The sequence below is a fragment of the Trichosurus vulpecula genome, chromosome 2 (assembly GCF_011100635.1).
Source record: "Trichosurus vulpecula isolate mTriVul1 chromosome 2, mTriVul1.pri, whole genome shotgun sequence".
Taxonomy (NCBI): domain Eukaryota; kingdom Metazoa; phylum Chordata; class Mammalia; order Diprotodontia; family Phalangeridae; genus Trichosurus; species Trichosurus vulpecula.
In genome coordinates this window covers 455,966,304-455,986,055 of record NC_050574.1, presented here as the reverse complement: position 1 = coordinate 455,986,055, position 19,752 = coordinate 455,966,304, and positions in this window count along the sequence as shown.

Here is a 19,752-nt window from a genome sequence, read left to right as displayed (position 1 = left end):
TTCTAGGCATCGGCAGAAGTCTATGCAAAAGTAAAGAGAAGGAAATTGCAATATATACAAGGAACAGCAAGTAAGCCATTTTGGCTGGTGTGTAGAGTGTGTGTGAGATAGTAATAGGTGATCAGTTTGGAAAAATAGGTTGGAACCAGATTGTGAAAAGCTTTAAATGCCAGAAAGAGGAATCATCTACAAAGGGGAGGTATGAGAATTAAGAGATGGTGGAATTTTAGCTGAAAACTGAAGGAAGCCAGGGTTAGTTACAGGCTTCATCTCTCACCCAGCTCATTGAAATGGTCTCCTGATCAGCCTCCTTACTTTCAGTTTCTCTCTTTTCTAATCCATCCTCCACATACCTATCAAGAGATTCCTAAAGCACAGATCTGATTATGTCACTCTCCCACTTAAGCATCTCGAATACATTCTATTACTTCTAAACTAAAATACAAATTCCTTTTTCTGGCATTTATTCTGTATGTAGCTTATTTGTAGTTAGTTGTTTTCATGTTATCTCCTCTATTAGGACTCCCTTATTTGGATTATCTTTTGCCTCTCTTTGTACCCCCAGCACTTAGCATGGTGCCTGGCACATAAGAGGTGCTTAATAAATGCTTATGTACAGATTGATGTAACTGAAGTGATGAATAGGTAAGTAGAGAGAAAGTAAAGTAGGAGAGATGTGGAGATAGAATTGACAAATCTTGGCAGGTGATTGATTATGGGGAGTGAGGGAGAGTAAAGAGTTGGGGATAACCTTTGTGACTAGGAGGATGATGCTGTTCTTGAGAGAAATTGTGTTTGTCTGTTTTCAAAGAGGATCATGATGTCAGGGAAATGATGACGTGACTTGCAGTTGACTTTGATTTGAGTGAGGGAAGGCTGTGCAAGGTCACCAGCCTCACTTTCTCCTCCAGAGCCATTGGGGTCCAGTGGCCTGATATTCATCTGGATGACTGGAGATGGCCCAGGACGCAATGGGAGACCCTGGCCCTTGTAGGCTAAGGCCTTTGAGAGAAATAGGGAAATTAGGAAATTGTATGCAGTAGGGGTGGCAAGGGTGAGATAATGAGTTCTGTTTTGGATATGATGATTTATAGATGGCCACAGGATATCCAGGTAGAACTATCCAGTGTGATTGAGGATCAGGCGAGATGAGGGTTACATATAGATTTTGGAATCACCTATGTAGAGATGACGATTGAACCTTTGAGAGAAGACAGAGAGGAAGGAAGAGTGGAGAGAGAGAGAGAGAGACAGAAACAGAGAGAGACAGAGAGAGACAGAAACACACAGAGAGAGAGAGAGAGACAGAGAGAGAGAGAGAAAGAGAGAGAGAGTAATGTTAAGCAGGGTGGGGCTTTTTTTTTACTGTTTTCTCTTTTAGAATGCTAAAGTAATCAAGTGTCTTTGAGTAAGTCTTGCTAGGTGCAAAGCCCCAGGTCCACATCCTTTTGCTGATTAGCTGTAGAGCCTTTGGGCCCTAAGAAGAATATATAAACTTAGAGGTTAGTGTTTTGTTTGGGGTTCTCACTCACTGGAAGAGTGTTGTGTGATTTGACCAGACCAGACTCTGGGGAGCCGTTGTTAAGGAGCCCCTGGCTTTGGAGAAACCCAGATGTTGATACTTCTCTGGTAACTATGTATTCCTATGGATAGAATGGTTTGTGTTGTTTGGTCTGTTTATGTTGTCTCTGTATAATTTCTATTTGTATTTGCTCTGAAGTTCAGCATGCTGGCTTTTCCCCCTGAACTAAGTGAATGATATATGTATGTTTGATTAAAGTAAGATTGCAAACCCCCTAACGTTGCTTTCCTTAGAAAAGTAGATCAAAGAATCTGTGCTGGCAGCCTTCCTGTGTACTGTTATTATTAGCCTTACACAGTCACAGTAGTGGCAAGTAGCATTGTTGTTACACAGAGACAGAGAGAGACAGAGACAGAAACAGACAGACAGAGAGACAGATGAGAGATATGGAGAGACAGAGGGATACAGAGAGGCAGACAGAGACACAGAGGCACGGAGACTGACAGAAACAGAAGAGAAATAGAGACAAAGAGATAGAGAGACAGCCAGAGAAAGAGAGAGACAGAGACAGAGAGAGGAAGAGACAGAAAGAGAGTGGGATGGACAGACACAGAGAGACAGAGATAAAAACAGAGGGAAAAGAGAGCCTAGGTTAGAGCCTTGGAGTGTATTTATATAAAGTACAGGACACCACACTCCATGATGTGATGATAATCCAACAAAAAATGACTGAAAAAGAATGAGCAGATAGGTAAGAAGAAAACCAGGACACTACCCATGAAGCCCCAGGGAGGAGAAAACATGCAGGAGGGATGATTGATTAGAAATGCCAAAAGCTTCAGGGTGGGTCAAGAAGAATAGAAATGGAGGAAAAAAAACTTAATGGTTTTGGGCTTTATGATCAAGTTGGTAACCTCAAAAAGAATAGGTTGAATTGAGGAGAGGAATCTGAAGAGACTGTTAAAAGTCTTGAGAAGTGACAGGTGAGAAAATGGAAGAAATGAATGCAAACAGATTTTTCTAGGAATTTTACTATGAGCAGAGAGATGTAAGATGATAGCTTGAGGTGGTCTTGGAGTCAAAAAAAGGTTTTTTGATATAGGAGGTCCAGGAACAATTTTGAAAGCAAGGAAGAAGGCAGGCAAGAAATGGAAATTGAAGAGTCTGAAAAAGAGAGAATGATTGAAAGGGCAAACTTCCTGAAGGAGAGAGGAGATGAGATCAAGGAGCACTTGTGTTCCTTGGTAAGGAAGAGCACTATCTCAGTCAAACTGAGACTTCTTCCTCTAGGACTGAGGCAAAGGAGGGAAGAGCAGAGGATGTTGAAAATTTGATGTCTAAAAGTAAAGAGGAGAGAACTCCCAACAGATGACCTAATTTTTTTTGAGGTATATATTGCTGCACACATTTATTTCTAAATCTTACTGATCTAGTCTATTCACTGATCTACTTTTTCATTTTTTTAGAAAGGTGTAGGCAGCTTTGTAGCTCATCTTGACATCTAGTAGCACCAAATTCCTTTTATTTCATGATGTCTCTTGATATTCTCAATTTATTATTTCTTCAAATTAATTTAATTTTTATATTGTCAAATTTTGTAAAGTCTCTTTTGGAGATTTTGTTGGCATCACAGACTTTCAGAATCAGAAGGGGCCCTTAGTGGCCATCTAGTCCAACCCTGAACAAAGGTATGGATGGTATACAATTAGGAAGAACTTCCTACCTTCTGAGAGACATCCACTTTCAGATAGTTGTAAGTATTGGGAAAGTTTTCTTAGCTTCATTGCGATTTATTCCCATTGATTTACCTCTTGGGGCTAAAGAAGACAAGTTCAATCCTTCTTCCATATGACTGCCCTTGAGATATTTGAAGACAGATAGCATGTCCCTCCTAAACCTTCTCTTCTCTAGGCTAAATATTATCATTCCTTTAAGTGATGTCCTTAAGACTTGAATTTGAGGTCCTTGAGGTGTCCTCCCTTAGATACTCTCCAGTGTATTGGTATGCAGCCTATAATGTAGTACCTAGAACTGAAAATCATACTCCAGAGCTAATCCGATCAGGGCAGAGCACAATAAGACCACTGTCTTCTTTCTGGATCTGTATGCATACAAGCATGTATGTGTATGCGTGTGTATATACATATATATATATACACATAGATACATATATATATATATATATGTATGTATGTATGTATGTTTGCATGTAAAGTTTTGTTTTGGTACTAAATAGCTGGTGACCCGGCCAGTTCCAGTTGCGCAATGCTGCTATTTCTTCCTCCTTCTCCTCTTCCTTCTCCTCCTCTTCTTCCTACATCCAAAAGGAATTTAAATTTTGATTGCTTTTGCTTCACAAGATATCTAGGGGTTTAGGGCTAGATTCTCTTTTTTTCTTCCCTATTTATTCTATCCTTGTTGTTTTTGGAAAACTAGGACAATGAACTCTTTTGTCTCATGTAGTTTTCATTTATGATTTCTTGAAATACAGCTCTGCAAAAACCAGGCTTTGTTAAAGCCCATTGTGATTCAAATGGCAACACTTGACTATGCCTTTAAACCCCAATCACTCTGGCTTTCACTGACTGGTAGATAATAGGCCCGGGCCCAGGCCTCTCTCACTCATTGTTTGGGTTTTGATGGTTCAGACTGAGTATAAATAGCAATTGTTTCTGTTCTGGCCAGAAACTCGGGGGGTCTTCCCCTCTCAGACTGATTCTTTTATGAAGGCAAACTAGGTCATCTTTCGCCTCAGTTTTACTTGGCTTTTGATCACTGAATGGGCATTGCCTCAGACAAAAAGACCTGGGAAAGACCTTAGCTTAAAAGGGCCAAGGTCTCCCACTACATCAGGGGCCATCGCCAGGGGCCAGGCTTTCTTGACCTTTGTCTTGCCACTGGACTCTGATGACTCTGGAGGAGAGAGTGAGGCTGATTACTTTGCACAGCCCTGCCTCACTTAAATCCAATTCACTTGCAAGTCAAGACATCACTCTCCTGATGTCATTGGTCCTCTTTGAAAAAGAAGGACAAACAACAGCTGTCCAATCGAGGGCCAGTCATCCTACCCTTCTGAGCAATACTTGTAAAATTAGGTTGTGCTGGATGAGTTCTCAGGTTCCTTCTGGTTCTGAACTTTCTGAATTCTATTTTCAGATTAATAGTTCAAAAGGTTTGTCAGCTGTTTTGAAATGTTTTTTTTGAGGGAATGAGTCAAACTACACTACTACACAAAAGTGGAAAGCTGCAAGTCATTAACAAAATAGACTATACATAGATGCACATATATTATACATATATAGTAACTCTTAGGCAATAGCATTTCAGAACAAAACTATAAACCCCTAATGTCTTTTATATAGGATTATGTATAAAATCTATAAACATATATACATCACACAATAACCATATAAACGTAGCTATACATAAATATTATATATACAGCAGCCTTTAGGTAATTGCACATGTATTATACACACATGCCCATATGAACAAATATAAAAGAACTTAAGTACTTGCTGTTTGTTCTCAAATGTAATTACCTAATAGTTTATACACACGTATACATGCATATATATCTTATTTTCTATATACAGTACATTCTATTTTCTATATTATATATAATGTATATATAATAGATGTTGATTTAGAGTTTCACCTTTCTACTTTGTACATGTATTTATTTGTCAATCTCTCTATATATATTTATATATTTTATTATTTATCTATTTATATGTATTTTAAAAGTTGTATTTTTTAGAATGAGTCAAACCAAACTCTCTCTCCCTCTCCTTCTCCCTTTCTCTCTCCCCTCTCTCTTTTAGACTCATACTCTGAAAAATGCAACTTAAAATATATAAAATAATGTATACTTAATATATAAAATATAATACATTGTATATAAAATAATTATATATAATATATCAGTTTGACTCATACTCTAAAAAAGCTTAAAATATAATAAATGTAATATAATTTTAAAATAGAATAATTTATATTAATATAATATATTGCCACAATATATTATCTTAAATATAAATTATATAGAGATGGAACAAAAGAGATGGGGAGAGAGATGGGGAGAGAGAGAGAGAGAGAGAGAGAGAGAGAGGTTTGGTTTGACTCATTCTCTCAAAAGTACAACTTTTATAAAGCACTTGACAAACTCTTTCAAAATATTAATCTCATGATAGAATTCTGAAAAGTTTTGAGCCAGAAGGAATTTTTGATATTACCCAATCTAACACCCTCATTTTACCACTGATATTCAGAGAGGTAGGGCACACAATGAATTAGTACCAAAGCAAGACTAGATACCAGATGTCCTGCCTCCCAGGCCAGTATTCTTTCAATTCCACCACACCGGTATGTATGTCCTACTTTAAGATAATTTAAGAGATTTTTTTCTATTGCAGTAGGATACTTTGTTTATTCATGGTGGATTCCTAATGGATTTTCATAGATTCGCAATGGACTTTCTTCTCATATGACATTCATCAGAAACATTTAAAATGATTAAACATTTCAAATATTGATTTGAACAACTTTTGAGAAACATATCTACTGACATGCTACCCACTTCCTGACAGAGAGATAATGGACCCAGAGTACAAATTGAATATAAATTGAATGTAGCCTCCTTCTGGAGTAGAGAGAGACTGGCAAAAGACTGACCTTGTAGGAAGTGGAGACTTGAAAGCCAAGCATGCAGGAAGAGAGGACTAGATAGCTCGTATGGGAAAGGGTACGATTTTGGGAGATGAGCTTGGAGAGAGCCAATTACAGGATACTGATTGAACTGGTGCTATGATACAGCAGGAGCCTGGGCAGCAGTGCACCAAGGTGGTTAGAGCCCGCTCAAGGGACCAGACCAACCGGGGGACCCATGTATACTCGCTTTTCTTCTATATGTTTTGCTTTCATTTTAGATCTCATTTACCTACTGTGAGATTGCTGGCCAGCAGAAATAGCATATGTGTATGTATTTAAAGCTTACCGATAAAGAAAGGATGAAGAGTCGAATTCGACCTAGGTAGCTTTGAGATATTCAAAGAACCATAGAAAGCATACAATTCATTGAAAGGATCTTTTATGAAAGATTTGGGAAAAGATATGGACAAAAACCACAACCTATGAGAAAACATGGTGTACCTCAGGGTCCCAGGACCACTGAGTGTAAGCATCTTGAATCTCTTGCTACAGGCATGCCCAAGAGAACAAGACAGTGTTCATTAGCTGGTGCCAAGGATACAACTTTTTCTGTATTGTTCCTGCTCAGGTTTGTTTTTTTTTTCCCCTGTGAATTCAGTGGCTAATACTACAAGCAGTTCAGTGCAATAACTTCCCCCAGAGATACATGAAGCACCAGGAAACATAAATGTAGCTTAAGAGGGTTAGCTGTTTAGGCAACTGGACAAGTGGTGAATATAGTTCGTGCATGCATTTCATTCTATGCATTCAAAAACATGATTCTGAGAAGGACTTTAGGCAACTGGACAACTCCCTGATATCCACCACTCTTTCACAACGAGGTCTCACCTGTCTCTTTGTTCTACCTGAACTGTTCAGGGAAATACCAGCACGGGAATCCATACTATTTTCTCTTTTTAAGCTACCCATGGGCAAATTCAGACATTAAATATCCTCATTAGAGTTGAAGGAGCTGTTATCTTCCTGCTCCCATAACCTAACTGGCCTGCCTTCCTGATGGTTGAAAAGGTGTTGTGGTCAGTAGCAGAAAAAAAAGGGCCATACTGATGAGCTCACAGGCCCCTCTCTCTAGTTATTAGTGGAAAATCACGGAAATAGGAAGGTTATCTAGGTCATCCCCCTGCCTCCAGGCAGAATTTAATAGAGATGAGACTTTTATCTACGATATAAGCCGTTGATAGCAATTTCCCTAAGGAACTCCAGCAAGCCACTGACTCCCTCAGTCCTTCAGTATTGTCACTATGAATGGAGAATAATATGTGACTCTCCGAATTCTTAACCTGCTCTCCATTATCTCAAATGAGACATGTGTAGGCAGAGCGTATCATTTTTTAAAGAGGGGAGTAGAATACAGGCATTGGGTGTTAGCTTATTACATAGAATTAGTCTATGTTTTTGATAGTCTTTTAGAAATCGCTTTAGAAGTACATCTAATTTGTTCAGTCATCTATCCAGAGAAGGCTTCTGCAGGAAGGCTGCTGCAATGCCTGGCTGCTTCTTGGAGCTTACTGCTTCCTGGGTTTCTGGCACAGGCTTCTAACAGAAGCTTTTCATTTCTGAGACTGCCAAGTGCATGGAATACGGCTGGGGGAAATGAACAGAATCATTTGAAAAACATTGCACAGAAATTCAAGTGGATAATCTCCATCAAAAAAAAAGGAAGACTCCCTGGACACAAAAGACATGGGTGTTATTAGACTGGTCCTCTTACTAATGGTAGAAACACTAGAAAATGCAAAAGAAGAACTGAATTATCTTCATTTTTACAGATTATGAAGACTGTGACACAGAGAAAATGGGTTGTTTACAAGAGGGTGATACACACACATACATGCATATATTTTACATACATATATTTATAAAAGTGTATACATATACAATATACTTACACATCTGTATATGTTTATATATAAACAAAGGTGTATCTACACAAACATCCACTCACTTCTCCTCTCTTCCCTGTCTCAAGGGGCTCTTCATAGCTCTTTTGCAATTCCTGATGCTGCCTCTATTAAGGATCCTGAAATAGACCGAGATTGGAGTAGAGGGTCTGGGATTTCCAGCACATTATTCCAATTATTCGAATGATTAAATCTGCTTCCGAAGAAATACTTGAAAACAATGCAGAGAAGCTCAAAGGCGTGGGGTCAGAAGAGTTACCACAGCTTTAAGCTTTAATGGCTCGGAATTACACTGAGACTTTTTGGGATACCATATAGATAATGGTTTTCCAAGTTTGTTTTTAAGTCAGGAACATAGACAAAGTTGAGCTTCTCCGAGGACTTTTTAAGTGGAGGTTACGTTTTGTTTTCTTAGATGAGCTCCTACTAGACATAATGAGAATAGTGACAATAACTAGAACTTGTTTTAAAGTTTGCAAAGTGGCTCATAAATATTATGTGTTTGATGCTCAACACAACCCTGGGAAGTAGATGTTCTTGTTATCCTCCTTTTACAAATGAGGAAATTGAGGCTGGCAGGGGTTAAGTCACTCATATAACTAGTAAGTATCTGGGATCTGATTTGAATTCAGCTCTTCTTAATTCTATCCAATGTAACCACCTAGGTTTGGGGAATTAATTTTTTTTCTGTTCTAAAATTAACTTTTTATCCTTTTGGCTGAAAAATTGCAAGTTGCTTTCGAGACGATTGGCCTGGTTGGCCAAATTAATTTTTTCTCCTAGAAAATCTGCCTTTTTAAACAGAATAAAGTTCTAGAATTAAGCACTGTCAACCTGGGGTCTATGAACTTGTTTTGCCCCCTAATATTTTGAAAACTATTTCAGTACAATTAGTCTTCTTTTCAGTCTTAAGCATTTTATTCTATGCATTCAAAAACATGATTCTGAGAAGGACTTTGCCAGCCTATCAGGGAGGTCCATGATACCAAAAAAAGTTAAGAACTTCATTACAGGTGTATAAGAAACCTCTAGAAAACCTGCTTACTCTGAAGAAGGAAGTAAGCCTTACTCTAGAATTGGGTAATTCTGACAAAAACTTTTTGAAATTTTTTTGGGGGGGTGGTGGTGGTGAGAAAAAAGGTGAAGTTTTTCTATCAACCTAATAATAACTGACTTTTATATATGATTATAGTCACATATGTAAAGCCTTTTGCAGCTCTTTGCTCATTTGAGTGTCGAGATGACCTTGTGACTTAGCTACTAGAGGTATCAGAGTTCCTCTTTTACAAATGAGGAAACCGAGACTTAGAGATTTAAGTTATTAGACCATTGGGTCATATGGCTATTAAGTATTGGAGAGAGGATTTGAACCCAAGCCTTCCTGACTCCAGGGCCAGCATTTTATCATGGTGCTTTATGTTGAAAGATTCTAGTGGTGAATAGAGTTCGTGCATGCTGCTGTGCTGAAGACTCAAGGAAAGCGAGGGCAATCATCTTTTTTTTTTATTATGCTATGTTATGGAAATGCTTATTTTATTCCATAAATTAAAAAATAAATAATGATACAAAAGAAAAACCAGTGTCATTCCTCCAGGCAGTATGCATACTTTTAAGGAATTTAACCTGTGAAAATGACAGTCAGGAAAATTCATAGACATTTCTACAGGGTGCATTATTCATTCATATTCGCAAAAGCCACTTTGATTTTAAGCAAATATTTATGCAAATGTGACTTTTGCTTGTCTAGGTGAGTATTACAGATATCAAAGAAGAAGTGCATACTCTTTGGCTTGGCATTTAGACCCTCTGTGGTTTGGTGCTGGAACACCTTTTCACCCTGGTCTCATAGTGTCCTTCCATGCACTCAGCTCCTTCATTAGTTTGAGCTGCTCTTGGCAATCCTCTAACATACACACTCTCCCACTTCCTTGACTGAGTTTGCTGTGTTACTCATGTACATTCTTCTGTTTGCTGTATTGCTGCTGTTATTCACTCATTTTCAGTCGTGTCTGACCCTTTGTGACCCCATTTGGGATTTTTTTTAGCAGAGATAATGGAGTGGTTTGCCATTTCCTTCTCCAGCTCATTTACAGATGAAGAAACTCAGGTAACTAGGGTTCAGTGACTTGGCCAGGGTCACACAACTAGTAAATGTCTGAGGTCAAATTTGGACTCAGGAAGATGATTCTTCCTGACTCCAAGCTTGGTACTTTATCCACTGCGCCACCTAGCTGCCCTTGTTATATTCCTACCCATCCTTTAAAGCCTAATTCAAATGTCACTTCCCCATGAAGACTTCATGGACCCTCTGCCCAATAAACCCCCAACCCCAAAGCAAAACAACTTTTCTGATCATGTACTATCTAGTTTTATAACTCTTTACAGTACTTATGCAACATTATATAGATAATATTATATAGACAAGTAGATATCCAAGGTATCTATATATAGGTATATATAGGTATATGTCTTTGTATTTTATCTCTTCTCTCTCTTCATACCACACACTCTACCTCAGGCCAGGACCTCATCATCTCTGGCCTTCTAACGGGCCTTCCTACTTTCAGTCTCTCCTCTCTTCAATCCCTCTTCCTCATAGTTATCAAATGTCACTTCATGCCTCAAAACATTCAGTGGATTCTATTGTCTTTAGAATAAAATAGAAATTTCTCTCTCTGGCATTTAAAAACCTTCACAAACTGGTTCTAGTCTTTTTTTTTCAGCCTGATTCCACATTACCTGCAATCATCTGTTAGATACTCCAGCCAAACTGACTGTTACTCATATATAACAGACCATCTTTCCCTTTCCAGTCTTTGAACAGATTGTGCCCCCTTCCTGCAATGTTCTCCCTTCTCCGTTTTACCTCTTAGAAAGCCTACATCCCACTGAAGTTCATTTCAAGTGCCTCCCCATTCAAGAGTCCTTTCCCAATTGTTCCAGGTGTTCGGATTCCTCTTCCCCTAGCCCCAAATCCCTATGTATTTATTTTGTGTTAATCTTGTATTTGCCCATCTGTGAACATATTATAAATCCTCAGCAGAATGTAAGCTCCTTGTGGCGTGGGTGGGTACTGCTTCATCTAAAAAGAAATTTATCTCTAGAACTTCGCACTTGCCTAGCACACTGGAGACACTTAATAAATGATTATAGACTGATTCATTGGTCGCCAAAACCTAAACCTTTCCTTCTCATACCTTCACCAAAGCTACCCTTGATGTGAGTAAGCATCATTTTCCTGAAGATTTTACAGCAGAGTATTTTTGCACCAAAAGGAATGAAGGGCAGCATGCTGTGATAGATAAAATGATGACTTTGGAAATGAATGACCCAGATTCAAGTCCCACCTAATGTTATCCAATCCAATAAATATTTATTAAGTGCCTGCCATGTGCCAAGCACTGTGGTAAGTGCTAGGGAAACAATTAATAAAAAGAAAGACAATCCCTGACCCCAAGGAGTTTACAATCTTAAGGGGTAGACAATACACAAAAAGAAGCAAGAAATGGTGGTGGGGGGGGCAGGCCACCAGGGGATACCTTGTGCAGGGACATCTCGTTCTGCAGAGTTGAAACCAGACAGAGCAGCAGATACACAGTGGAGTGATCCGAGTCCAGTTTCTGCCCTCTACAAAGGAAGGTGTTGAAAGGAGAGAGCAGAGGAGGCGGAGAGAGGTGGTAGCAATCCACCTTTGTCTCATACTAGATTTGTAACAAATTAACTCTTCAGTGTCCCAAGCAATGGTCTAAAGACACAACAGTTGCTGATCTGCTTTGATAGATGGATTTTCCTCACTAAAAGTTCTCTACAGTGAAATCACAGGTTTAGACTAAAAAAAAAGAAAATATGAAGAATTCAAGGAAACATAAAAGGACTTATACAATGCAGAAGAAATGAAGCAATAGAGAAGGAAGATAGGAAAACCAAAAGAAGATTCTAATATTGATTCCAACTGTGGAATTAGATATAAAAGTAACGGTAACAAATCCATGTTAAATACCCAGAAAAGTTTTTTTTAAAGGGTCACAGAAATAAACCAGACAGTGTGGTGTAGTGGGGCAGCTAGGTGGGGTTGTTATGAAGATTAAATGAGATAATATACTAAGTACTCTCACTACGGATTGACATTGAAGCTTTGATCTGCTCCATTTCTGACCAGGGCTCTTTGTCCTTCCTCCGGCAGCTTGATGGCCATTTTTTCCCAGGGGCTCATCGTACTGGTGCTGGACTTGGTTCAGACAACCGATTGGCTTACCCACTACAATGCAGAAGTCCTGAGCTTGAATGATCCATCAGCTTCATCCTTCCCAATGACAGGAAGTAGAGGTATTCATCAACACTACTGCCTATGGGAAGTGCTTTTCGAATCTTAAGGCTCTATATGAAATCTTGTATTGTTGCTTACTATAATAAATACAGTTTAAAAAAGTGGTAAGGAAAAGAAGTTTATGAACATGTGAACAATCATCAGTAACGTCTTTTGCTTGTTTTTCTCCCCTTATGTTCATTTCTTTTGTTCTTTCTTACATATAGCTGGGCATTTTTACTGAGGATGTTTTCATTAATGGACAATGGGTAAGTCAGTGATTTGAACCCTGATGAACGAAAAAGCAGATGATGCTGTTTCAGAGAGAGATTTAACAGAAACTTGGGGGAAGATCTTTTAGTTTAAAATAAACATATGCACTTATCCAGAGTGACATCTATAAATTGTGAATGTAATTCTCAATGGTAACCCTAAATACGCAATATACCTTGTTTATATGGTAGTAAATTAGGTCACCTCTTCTGTTTCTCGTTGAGTGTGCCTTGACATGAGGCCATATGGAGTTCCCTATTCCTGTTGGGTAGGGGATGGGGAGCAGAAGAGAAGAAGAGCAAGGAAGAGAGGAAAGAAAGACAGAGGAGATGGAGAGAGAAGGGAAGGAGAAAAGAGAAAGGGGAAAGGCAGAGGAGAAGGAGAGGAGAAGAGAGGAGAGGAGGGAGATGATACAACAATGCCATACCTGGCACCTGATGATGATGATGGTGATGATGATGGTGATGGTGATGATGATGATGATGTGGTGGTGATGATGGTGGTGGTGGTGGTGGTGATAATAACACTTGTATAACATGTGTTATGTATTGGGCACTCTGATAAACACTTAAAAATATTATCCATTTATTTCTCACCTGGGAGGTAGCTGGTATTATTATCCTCATTCTACAATTGAGGAAACTGAGGCATACAGTAGTTGATAGACTTACCAGGGCCACACACTCAAAAAGCATCTAAGTCAGGATTTGAACTCAGATCTTCCTGACTCCAGACCCAGTTCTCAATCCACTTCATCACCTAATTTCCCTGCTGCCACCAAGATCCAGCGTTTAACTCTGAATAGGGCTATGTTATCACTGGAGGTACCTCATGTTCTAAATTTTCCTCATAGGGACTAAGAAAATAGCTGAGAAATTGGTATCTATTGTAGCTGATGGACACAGGTATATTGACCTCCTTTCTGGCATCAATGGTTTGCATATTATCAATAAATTCTGTATTAAGATTTAAGTTGTGTGAGGTTCTTGTTTTTTCCTCTGACATCCAGAACTGAGTTAATTTATATGACACTGCTATGGATGACTAAGCAGACAGGCTCGTAAAGTACTTATCAATGGAAATTAAAATACAATTTGTATATTTTTAAAGGAGCTATAGAGATGAGAAAGAAGTCATATACATTCTTGGTTGTTGTCGGTGTCTTCTTATTCATCTCTTTTTCGCAATAATACCATCTGTGATTTTTTTCCATTCATTTGGCGTCTTCCTCATTTGGGATATCTTGCTATCCCTCAGTGCTTTCAAAATTGTGTTACCTCTAGCTCAGATTTCTCCTGGGTATATGGAAATGTTTCTGCAGCTGTCTAGTAGAGGGGAATAAAAGCCTGAAATAGTTATGTGAGTCATCTTTTCTTCTCCCAAATGTTTAGTTATTCATAATTCTTTTTGGCATACTTGGTCTGGTTCAGCAGCTCTTCTGAATTATATTTTTCTCCATGCAAATCTACTGTGCAGACAAACTGGACTTCTTACAGTACCTCACATTGACCTTACTCTCTTCTATGCCTGGAATGCCTTACTTCTTCACCTCCTGAAATTCCTGGTTTCCTTCAAGAGTTAAGTGTAGTACACTTTTCTTAGGGGGCCTTTTTAACCTTCCCATTTGCTAATGCTTTACTCTCCAAGGTCACCTTGGATGTTTCCTTCCTTCCTTCCTTTCTTCCTTCCTTTCTTCTTTCCTTCTTTTCTTTCCTTCTTTTTTCTTCCTTTCTTCCTTCCTTCCTTCCTTTCTTCCTTTCTTCCTTCCCTCCTTCTTCCTTTCTTCCTTCCTTCCTTCCTTTCTTCCTTTCTTCCTTCCCTCCTTCTTCCTTCCTTCTTCCTTCTTTCCTTCTTTCTTTTCTTTCTTTCTTTTTCTTTCTTTTTTTCTTTCTTCCTTCCTTCCTTCCTTCCTTTCTTTCTTTCTTTCTTTCTTTCTTTCTTTCTTTCTTTCTTTCTTTCTTTCCTCCTTTCTTCTTTTTCTACCTCCCTTCCTTCCTTCCTTCCTTCCTATCTATCCATCCATCTATTTTTCTATCCATCCATCCATCTATCTATCTATCTGTCTATCTGTCTGTCCACCACACTAGAATGTAAGCTCCCTGAGGGCAGGGTCTGCTTGGCTTTTGTCTTGTATACTCAACACTTAACACAGTACCTGGCACATAATACATTTATTGATTGATAAATTATTGTGTCATTACTCTTTTCTTTCACAGTAATACAGTTGGGATTGAGATGTTAGAATCAAAATATACTGGTTCCATAGTCATTGTCATCATCATTATTACAATTAACATTATTATTAGTAACTATTACTACTTACCATGATTACTAATAATGCTAGTTTTTGTTATAACTCACCATCAGTAATAGACTGGTAAGGGGAGAGTTTGGGGAAAAGGAGAATAGATCTTTTGGAAGATTCCCCCAAATCACCCCATATTTTTTTGTTTGTTCACCTGTTTCATCTCAGAATAAGACTGTTTTTTTTAGTAAAGAGCCATTTTTTTATATTACCTAGTAAGAGAGTGATTTGGTCAGACCTGTGTTTTGTTTTCATCTATTTATTTTCAGTTTTCAACATTAATTTCCACAAGATTTTGAATTCCAAATTTTCTTCCCATCTTTTCTCTCCTCCCACCCCAGGACAGCATGCATTCTAATTACCCTTTCTTCCAATCTGCCCTCCCTTCTATCACCCCCCCCCCCCCACATCCTCTTCCTTTCTATTTTCCTGTCAGGCAAGATAGATTTCAATACCTCATTTCCTGTATATCTTATTTCCAAGTTGTATGAAAAACAATTTTTTAAAGTTTTTTTCATATTTTTATTATTTAATATTTTTAGTTTTCAACATTGATTTCCACAAGATTTTGAGTTACAAATTTTCTCCTTATTTCTACCCTACCCCCACTCTAAGATGGCATATATTCTGATTGCCCCATTCCCCAGTCTGCCCTCCTTTCTGTCACCCCACTCCCTCCCATCCCCATTCCCCTTACTTTCTTGTAGGGCAAGATAGATTTCTATACCCCATTGTCTATGTAACTTATTTCCCAATTGCATGTAAAAACAACTTTTTTTGAGCATTTGCTTTTAGAACTTTTAGTTCCAAATTCTCTCTCTTCTTCCCTCCCCACCCACCCTCCTTGAGAAGGCAAGCAATTCAACATAGGCCACACATGTATCATTATGCAAAACACTTCCATAATAGTCATGTTGTGAAAGACTAACTATATCTCCCTCCATCCTATCCTGTCCTCCTTTATTCAATTTTCTCCCTTGACCCTGTCCCTTTTCAAAAGTGTCTGCTTTTGATTACCTCCTCCCCCAATCTGCCCTGCCTTCTATCATCACCCCTCTCTTATCCCCTTCCCCCTACTTTCCTGTGGGGTAAGATATCCAATTGAGTGGGTGTGTTATTTCCTATTTAAGTCAAATCTGATGAGAGCAAGATTCACTCATTCCCCCTCACCTGCCCCCTCTTTCCTTCCAATAGAACTGATTTTTCTTGCCACTTTTATGCAAGATAATTTACCCCATTCTATCTTTCCCTTTCTCCTTCTCCCAATATATTCCTCTGTCACACCTTCATTTTATTTATTTTTTTAGATATCATCCCTTCATATTCAACTCACCCTGTGCCCTCTGTCTATATATGCATATCCCCTTCAATTACCCTAATACTGAGAAAGATTTCATGAATTACACACATCACCTTTCCATTTAGGAATGTAAACAAAACAGTTCAACTTTATTAAGTCTCTTATGATTTCTCTTTCTTGTTTACCTTTTCGTGCTTCTCTTGATTCTTGTATTTGAAAGTCAAATTTTCTATTCAGCTCTGGTCTTTTCATTGAGAAAGCGTGAAAGTCCTCTATTTTATTGAAAATCCGTATTTTTGCCTTGGAGCATTATACTCAGTTTTGCTCCGTAGGTGATTCTTGGTTTTAATCCTAGCTCCTTTGACCTCTGGAATATCATATTCCAAGCCCTTCAATCCGTTAATGTAGAAGCTGCTAGATCTTGTATTATCCTGATTGTGTTTCCAGAATACTCAAATTATTTCTTTCTGGCTGCTTGCAATATTTTCTCTTTGACCTGGGAACTCTGGAATTTGGTGACAATATTCCTAGGAGATTTCTTTTTTGGGATCTTTTTCAAAAGGCTATTGGGGGATTCTTTCAATTTCTATTTTACCTCTGGTTCTAACTTATCAGGGCAGTTTTCCTTGATAATTTCTTGAAAGATGATGTCTAGGCTCTTTTTTTTTGATCATGGCTTTCAGGTAGTCCAATAATTTTTAAATTCTCTCTCCTGGGTCTATTTTCCAGGTCACTGGTTTTTCCAATGAGATATTTCACATTATCTTCCATTTTTCCATTCCTTTGGTTCTGTTTTATAATACCTTGATTTCTCATAAAGTCACTAGCTTCCATTTGCTCCAATCTAATTTTTAAGGTGGTATTTTCTTCAGTGGTCTTTTGGACCCCTTTTTCCACTTGGCTAATTCTGCCTTTCAAGGCATTCTTCTCCTCATTGGCTTTTTGGAACTCTTGCTATTTGGATTAGTCTATTTTTAAGGTGTTATTTTCTTCAGTGTTTTTTTGAGTCTTCTTTAGCAAGTCATTGACTTGTTTTTCATGACTTTCTTGCATTGCTCTCATTTGTCTCCCCAATCTTTCCTGTAATTCTCTTACTTGATTTTCCAAATCCTTTCTGAGCTCTTCCATGGCCTCAGACCAATTCATATTTTTCTTGGAGGCTTTTGATGCAGGCTTTTTGACTTTGTTGGCTTCTTCTGGCTGTATGTTTTGATCCTCTTTGTCACCAAAAAAGATTCTATAGTCTGTGTCCTTTTACACTGCCTGTTTGTGTTTCCAGCCAACTACTTGACCCTTGAGCTTTTTGTCAGGGTATGACTGCTTGTAGAGTAGAGAGTACTTTGTCCCAAGCTTTAGAGGCCTTGCACTGTTGTTTTCAGAACAACTTCTACTCCACAGTCACTGCAAGATCTGCCACACCAGCACTTCTCCTGTCCCAAGAACTGCCAACCAGGACTGTGACCCAGATCCAAGCAGGGCAAGGCAAGAGAACCCTGTCACTGTGCCAGCAAAACAATCTCTGCACTCATCTCTGATCTGCTGCTTGATTCTTTCCACCATGTGGATGGAGGGAAATACAGTTAGTCTTTCACAATATGAGTATTAAGGAAATGTTTTGCATAACTACATGTCTATAACCTATGTTGAATTGCTTGCCTTCTCAATGAGAGTGGGTGGGGAGGGAAGAAGGGATAGAATCTAGGATTCAGAGTTTTAAAAACGAATGTTAAAAATTGTTTTTACATGCACCTGGAAAATAAGATATGCCAGCAATAGGGTATAGACATCTATCTTGCCCTACAAGAAAGTAAGGGGGAAGGGGAGAAGGGGGTGGAGTAGGGTGATAAAAGGGAGGGCTATCTGTGGAAAGGGGTAATCAGAATGCATACCATATTGGAGTGGAGGGTAGAGGAGAGATGGGGAGAAAATTTGGAACTCAAAATCTTGCGGAAATGAATGTTGAAATTAAAAATAAATAGATAAATTTAGTACCAATGAGTACTTTCTGGATTGGTGCCTCGTTGTCATTGATAGTCTAGCTTGATGTTGCACATGGCTATGTATATAATATGCCTGTGGTCAGGAAGACTGATATCTGAGCTACAGTGTTTCTCACACTGAACCCATATCTTGATGATTCTTCTGATTATTAGTCATGAATGAAGCTCGAAAATTGTGCTACTTTATCTAAAAATAATAGTTAGATAATAGTAGCTAGCATTTACATAGCACCCACCACGTGCCAGGCACAGTGCTAAGTTCTTTACAACTATCATCTCATTTGATTCTCTCATCAACATTGCAAGGTAGGTGCAAAGCATTATCTCCATTTTACAGATAAGGAAAATAAGGCAGACAGACTCACTTCATAGTGACTTGCCAGGGTCGCATACCTAGTAAGTGTCTGTGGCAGTATTTGAATTTATGTCTTCCTGATTCCAGGGCCAGCACTCTATCCCATGCACCACCTAGTTGTCTATTGTTATCTCACAGGATGCCCATTGTTCACCCTAACTTAAGGATTTTGGAGTCTTACTCTGGAATATTTTAAATGATTGAGGCCCCAGAAATCATTAAGGACATAAAAACATACAGGAAATATCACTCTTGGAATTGGGTAATCAATTAACATCAGATGAATAATGCAAAAATGACTGGTATTGTAAGTCCTTACATTAGAATGTAATGTAATGGGGCGGAGCCAAGATGGCGGCTGGTAAGCAGGAACTAATGTGAGCTCCGTACCGAGTCCCTCCAAAAACCCATAAAAATGGCTCTGAACCAATTCTAGAATGGCAGAACCCACAAAACAGCAGAGGGAAGCAGGGCTCCAGCCCAGGACAGCCTGGATGGTCTCTGGGTGAGGTCTATTCCACACGGAGCTGGGAGCTGGGAACGGAGTGGAGCAGAGCCCAGCCTGAGCGGCGTGGAGCAACCAAACTTGGAGTGGGGTGGATGGGGCCCCTAGCGCCCTGAATATGTGAGCTGTGGCAGTTACGAGACTTCTCAACCCACAAACACCAAAGACTGCGGAGAAGGTTAGTGGGAAAAGCTGCGGGAGTAGAAGGAGTTCCCGGTTCGGCTTCCAGCCCCAGAGGCAGCGGAGGTGGGGCAGCTACAGCTGTTGTTACTTCCAGCTCCAGGCCCACCTGATGGAAGGAATTAAGTGGCGGATCAGAGCAGGAGTGAAGAGACTGCTGAAGATCTAAGCCCAGTTCAGGTTGGGGGTTGGGGAAGGAGCAGTGCTGGTGTGGCAGAGCTGGCACCTCCCCCCCAAACGTGGAACATAGAACTCTCTAGTCTACAAGTAGTCATACCCCACTGAAAAACTCAAAGGTCAAGTTAGTTGGCTGGGAATATGGCCAGGCAGCGAAAACGCACCGAGATTCAGTCTCAGACTTTGCATTCTTTCTTTGCTGACAAAGAAGACCAAAA